At 41.4% G+C, this 7119-nt stretch overlaps 1 pseudogene; it reads left to right on the plus strand.

Annotated features, from left to right (window-relative positions):
* The first annotated feature begins 1935 nt into the window (after positions 1-1935).
* On the plus strand, positions 1936-2611 carry LOC114217774 (large ribosomal subunit protein uL5 pseudogene; annotated as a pseudogene).
* Positions 2612-7119: the final 4508 nt, after the last annotated feature.

Genomic DNA, 7119 nt, shown 5'->3' on the forward strand with positions numbered 1-7119 from the left:
CAAGAACATTGTCTCATATGATGCCTCTTAGGAGCCGAGATGCCCTTCAACAGAGGAATGGATAAAGAAGATGTGGTCCATATATACAATGGAATATTACTCAGCCGTCAGAAAGGATGAATACCCTACTTTTACATCAACGTGGATGGGACTGGAGGAGATTATGTTACGTGAAATACGTCAAGCAGAGAAAGTCAATTATCATATGGTTTCACTTATTTGTGGAACATAAGGAATAGCAGGAGGACATTAGAAGGAAGGGAAAAACGAAGGGGGGCAGGAATCGGAGGGAGAGATGAACCGTGAGAGACTATGGACTCTCAGAAACAGAGTTTTAGAGGGAAGGGGGTGAGGGGATTGGTTAGCCTGTGATGGGTATTGAGGAGGGCACGTACTGCATGGAGCACTGGGTGTTATACGAAAACAATGAATCGTGGATCACCACATCAAAAACTAATGATGTAATGTATGGTGATTAACATAATAAAACAAAATTAAAAAAAAAAGGACCACATTGAAAATGCTTTTTAGAACTTCCTGCTAAAAAACAAACAGTTTTGCCTTCCCCAAGGAACCGAGATACTTCCTCTTTTCTGACAAGTATTAAGTCTTTCTACTTGCTTTGGCTACTAGGAAACCCAAAGCTAAATGTCGGAGCAAATATAACAACCACATAGGCCCTGTAAGGACAGGACGTTTGGGATCTCCCTCCCACTCTTACTGACGCCTCCTCGGTCATGACCCTCTATTTCTCATACCCCATTAGTTTATTGTCCGTGCTTGTGATAAACCACCACTGGTTTATCCAAAGGCCATTTGGGAATGTGAGAGCAGACAGGTGAAGAGAGGGAAAGACAAATCAGGACAGACAAACAGAAATGACTGGCTCCTGCAAGAACACAGCACCAAGACCTTACATGGGATCTAGAATATTAATGCCTAAGTATTTTTAAATTTTTTTTAGCAAAAAAGTGTTCCCAGGTAATATTCACCCCATCAAGATCTCCAGGGATATGTGTTTCTTACTGAACCATACCTAGGATACTAAGGACGAGTTAAGGCTGACAGATCCCACCAGTGGTTGGGTTGAAGGGATTCCATTGGGGGTAGGCTAGGGATGTAACCCTGGAGCAGCAGTGAGGACATTCCAGAGACAGGTCGGAGAACTTGACAGGTAACTCCAAGGGAGACTCTCTTATGGATCTGCAAAGGTCTGGGAGTGAGTGCACCTCTTCTGCTGCTACAAACAGGTTGACCTACCAAGAAGGCAAAGTTAGGATGAGGCATGACAGGAGAGGAGATACACACACACATAAACACACACGTACAGCTAACATGTTTGAGTGATGGGGTATGAATTTGGAAAGAAAACCACATATTATCAATTCAAAACACACTTTGTTTTGAGGAGAAATTACAGGACAAGCATTTGTGTTCTAAAGGGCTCAAAAACATGTTAATATATAGTGGACTGTCATATACAGACACCACAGTCAGATGTGGCTCCTGAACATTGTCAGCTTCATTACCCAACAAGAAGCTGAACCACAGGTATTTAATGCTATAACTTGGAAGTTAACCATCCCCCTCACTTCTGAGGGACTTAGTGGGCAGAGAGTAAGAATACCAGAATCTGTAGTATTGAGCAAGCTGTTACAGGAGTACTGATTCTGATTATGGTTTTCCAAAGACACAATTATGGCCTGCTCTGAAGGGCTCCTTATATGTGACATCTTGTAAGGTAACTATCCTGAAGAAATTACTGGAGAGGGGGTGGTGTTACTGCTTGTATAATTTTCCCAGTGGAAACCACTGATTTATTCATTTCAACAATCAGAGAGGCCACAGCTCTCTGGGTATCCTGCGGAAAGAGCCTGCCTCCCGACCCATAAGGCCCTGGGCCGGAAGCTTCACTTTCTCTTCCTGTTCTCCACCATGGCCTAGGATCAAGGTGAGAAGGAGAACCCCATGTGGGAACTTTGCATCCACAAGCTCTGCCTCAACATCTGTGTGGGTGAGAGTGGAGACAGACTGATCCGGGCAGCCAAGGTGCTGGAGCAGCTCACAGGCCAGACGCCCGTGTTCTCCTTTAAAGCTAGATACACAGTTAGATCCTTTGGTATCAGGAGCAATGAAAAGATTGCTGTCCACTGCACAGTCCATGGGGCCAAGGCAGAAGAAATCCTGGAAAAAGGTCTAACGGCACAAGAGTATGAGTTAAGAAAAAAATAACTTCTCTGATACTGGAAACTTTGGCTTTGGGATCCAGGAGCACATCGATATGGGGATCAAATATGACCCTAGCTTTGGTATCTACGGCCTGGACTTCTATGTGGTGCTGGGTAGACCAGGTTTCAGCATCGCAGACAAGAAGCACAGGACAGGCTGCACTGGGGCCAAACACAGAATCAGCAAAGAGGAGGCCATGCACTGGTTCCAGCAGAAGTATGATGGGATCATCCTTCCTGGCAAACAAATTCCCGTTTCTATCCAAAAGGCCAATAAAAACTTTTCAGTGAAAAAAAAAACAAAAACAAAAACAAACTTTTCCATGTCCTGCCACTACAACTGGGGGTATGTAAAGTCAAATAAAACATGGTCTCTCCCCTAATGGGGTTAGTTAAGGGTCCCAAAGTTCTGACTCTTTGCTTATAAGTTGACCTTTAGTCTCTTTCAAAATCCTTTCCCTTCTGAGGCAGGGTGAGGGTGAAGTAAGCAGCTGAGAGGGATGTTGTACTCTTAACAAGTACACTTGCTTTGGGCTCTTAATCGATTTTCTCTTGAATTCTCTCTGAAACCTGAACTGGATAACCCTGGCAGCCCACCATGCCTTCTTGATATATAAGTTGTATACAGTGATGTGATGAGCACTGGGTGTTATATGTAACTAGTGAATTACTGAACTCTACATCTGAAACTACTGATGTACTAAATGTTGACTAATTGAATTTAAATTTTAAAAACACAAGTTATATACAGCATCACTGCTGATACTTCTGTGTGTTTTGGGATCGGTCAGAGAATGGGGGTAAGAGCAGGAAGGAGGATACTTGCCTTTCTGAATAGAGGTTTTCTGAAGGAACCTCTGGTTCTCTTGGGCATTACGTCTACCAACCTCTCATCTCCCTCTAATTTTCTCCCTATTTCTCTCCTTCCTTTAGGGCCAAATTTCTTTAAGATAGATCTACCCTCACCATCCTTATTTCTTTATCTCCCATCCACTCCTCTGCTTACCTCCCCCTATCACTCCACCAACAACCTCACTAATATCCAGATCACATCCATGTCAAAAAACCTCAAGAACAATGTTCAATTATTTTATCTGAGCTCTCAAAAATATTCAATACATTTGGTTATGCTCCCCTCTTAAAACCCTCTTGTTTCTTGACCTCTATTAGACTACACTCTCCTGGGTTTATTTACTTTCCTGTTCTCTAGCCACTTCTTTTATTTTTTAGATTTTATTTATTTATTTGGGAGAGAGCAAAAGCGAGAGAGATCACGGAGGGAGAGAGAGAAGTAGACTCGCTGCTGAGCAGAGAGCCCGATGCGGAGCTCGATCCCAGGACCCTGAGATCATGACCTGAGCCGAAGGCAGACGCTTAACTGACGGAGTCACCCAGGCGCCCCTCTCTAGCCACTTCTATAATGTTCTTCTCATTCTCCTTTCTTAGTACCTCCATCTTTGCCTGAAAATTGTAGATTGGATTTCCATAGGAGAGTATTCCAGACACTCTTTTAACCTCACCCTCCATACTCACACAGGGCCAGAAGTTGGATGTGAATCACACCTACTGCCAATATGTAGGACATATCCACACAGGCTTTCCATGGGGGATGATTTCATCCACTCTCATAGCTTCAACCAGCACCTCTTTGCCAATAATTCCAACTGTGTATTTCGAGCAGAGAACTTCCTTTTTTAAGACAGATCCATATGCCCACAGCCTATGCAACATTTTCATTTCTATATTTTACAAGTACCTCATTACTTAACATATTCAAAACTGAACTTGAGACCTGCTTTTCCTACAGTGTGTTATCTCAGTAAATTTCTCAAAACAGAGCTTTCTAGGAGCTTTCTTTGACACCTTTCTCTTACAACTCCCCATATCCAGTCACCCACTAAAGGCTGCCAATTCTACCTTCTAAATACATCTTGAGCCATATCCACTTCTATTCACCCCAAGGCCACCACCATAAGCCAAGTCTCCAAATGAACCTGCAGCTGGACTAGTACAAGAGTCTTCTAAATGATCTTCCTGAAATACTTCCTGCCTTCTACCAGTCTATTCTGCACACACAGCCGGAGTACACTTTTGTAAAGTTATAGCAAGTATGAATCTCATACAGAGACTTCAAATGTGCAGAGATGTAACATCCTTCAGGTCTCTAAAAATCAACTTAGTCCTAAAGTTTCATATGTACTTAGAAGTGAAAAACTGAATCTTGCAAAATCAAAGTAATCTACATCATCATTAAATACTCTAATTCAATCAATCAACCAATTCAAGATTCTCCTCAGGATTCACCAAACTGTGTTCCTTCCACCTAAGGATGACCTATGATCCTGTGATGATTACATATTCCCCAGACTTGAGAGGGTAGGTATGGGGTAACTTTTCCATAAGCATTCTTTTTTTTTTTTAAAGATTTTATTTATTTATTTGAGAGAGAGAGAGAGAATGAGAGATAGAGAGCACGAGAGGGAAGAGGGTCAGAGGGAGAAGCAGACTCCCCGCCGAGCAGGGAGCCCGATGCGGGACTCGATCCCGGGACTCCAGGATCATGACCCGAGCCGAAGGCAGTTGCTTAACAAACTGAGCCACCCAGGCGCCCATCCATAAGCATTCTTTATTCTTGGTGACCCTGAGATTTACCTCATCCTGACTGACCCACACCAGTGATGTTCTCTGTCCTATAGCTTCTGAGCCAACTCACTGCTGATAATAACAGTAACAACAGTAACAACTGCCTCTTATTTTGAGTCTTCTACATATGTCAACTCATTTCCTCCCCAACCCTTGGGATCTGTCTGTTGTCTCTTAGCACTTTGTACTCCTTTCTTTCTCCTCAGGAAACTCAGGGCCTCTACTGCTTTTTGCACATCCCACTATATGCTCATGCCAAATTCTCTCAGTCTGTCCTTAAAGCTACTCAGGCCAACATCTCATTTAACCACTGCCCTTGTCACTCCAGTGCCATGGTAGACACAAGGCTTCTTCTCTAGGACAATGGTAACCTCCCCATGGTACTCATAGGAAAGCAAGATAAGGGCTTTCTCTGCTCTCAAGTTTCACCAGTAGGTCAGACATTCCCATCCCCAATCCTACTCCATCAAGATATAAATCTTGAGAGGGAGAAGGGTGCCTTAAGTCTTTCTTAGAAATCCACACCAGCCACTAATTCTCTTGCTCCCTTTTCTCTATTCTGAAGCTCCACTCAATTGCCAAGAATGTAAAACAAAAACAAAAACTCTCCTCTGTATGTCAGAGGGAAACTGGCTTTGAATCTATTCTCTCCTATACTCTTGTTTATGGATAAATTCTATGTACTCTTTCTTCAGGCTTTGACCATTGATGCTACAAATCCTGCTTTGGGGAGATTCATAAAAACTTTCTGGCTCAAGAATTAGGCTCTTCATTGAAAACTCAGGCTTTCCCTTACACCTCAATAAAGCTGGGCAACAAAGAAATCTTATCAAGATCTTTATCATTGCTATGGATTTCAAGTAATCAATTGACTTCTTTTTCTAAGGCTAAATCTGTTCTTCCTCTTAAATAACGGATGTCACTGCCTGAAATGGTAAAGACCATGGAACATTGAAAAAAAAAATGTGGGAAAAGAAAACCTCAGTTTTTAAAACCCCCTAATTTTATTTTTATTTTCTGAGACAAATGCAAATATGATTAAGCACCTATCCCACAGACACAAGCCCTCTTCAAACTCTGGGGTTTTTTTAATTGATATATAATTGACATACAACATTGTGTAAGCTTAAGGTATACAATGTGTAGATTTGATACATTTATATATTGCAGTATGATTACCACCCAGCTAACACCTCTAACACATCACACAATTATCATTTCCTTTCTGTAGTGAGAATAATTAATATCTAGTCTCTTAGCAACTTTGAAGATTATAATACAGTACTGTTTCTATAATTCCTATGCTGCACATTAGATCTTCAGGACTTATTTATCTACAAGTTGCAAGTTTGTACCCTTAAGCAACATCTCCCTAATTAACCCCCCTCCTTGGCCCTGGTAACCACCATTCTTCTCTCTGTTTCTATAAGTTCAGCTTTTTACATAAACTTTTTATTGATGTATAACTAACATAGAGAAAAGCACACAAATTGTGACCTTGATGAATTTTTACTATGTGAATACACCCTTATCACAGCCACAGGCCAGGAAGTAAAACATGACAAGTATCCCATCTACACTCCCAAAAGAAATTGCCATCGTGATTTCCATCACCACCCATTAACTTTGCTAGTTTCTGAACGTTTTATAAATGTAATCATAAACTGTTTTTCTGTCTGCCTTTTCTCCCTCAAAATTAAGTACGTGAAATTCATTCCACAACGTTGCACATGGCAGTAGCTTATTATTCATTGTCATTCCTTCATAAATTTCCTCTATAGGACTACATTACAATTTATTTATCCATTTTACTGCTGATGGACATTTTGGTTGTTCCCAATTTAAGGCTATTGTGAACAAAGCTGCCAAGAACATTCATATATGTACTTTTTTGTTGCACATATGTATGCATTTCTGTTGGTGTACAACTAGGAATAGTATTACTAATTCATAGGGTTATGTGTTCAGCTGTATAATAGATATCACCAAATAATTTGTCAAAACGGTTGTACCAACTTAAACTCACTAGTAACATTGAGAATTTCAATTTTTCTACATGTTCTTCACCAATACTTAGTATTAGCAGTCTTCTTTTTTTTTAAGATTTTATTTATTTATTTGACAAAGGGAGACACAACGAGAGAGAGAACACAAGCAGGGGGAGTGGGAGAGAGAGAAGCAGACTTCCCGCTGAGAAGGGAGCCTGACGCAGGGCTCGATCCCAGGACCCTGGGATCACGACCTGAGC

Source organism: Eumetopias jubatus, unplaced genomic scaffold, assembly GCF_037043125.1.
Source record: "Eumetopias jubatus isolate StellerSeaLion01/CBP00866 unplaced genomic scaffold, mEumJub1_p1.0 scaffold_1, whole genome shotgun sequence".
NCBI classification, from domain to species: domain Eukaryota; kingdom Metazoa; phylum Chordata; class Mammalia; order Carnivora; family Otariidae; genus Eumetopias; species Eumetopias jubatus.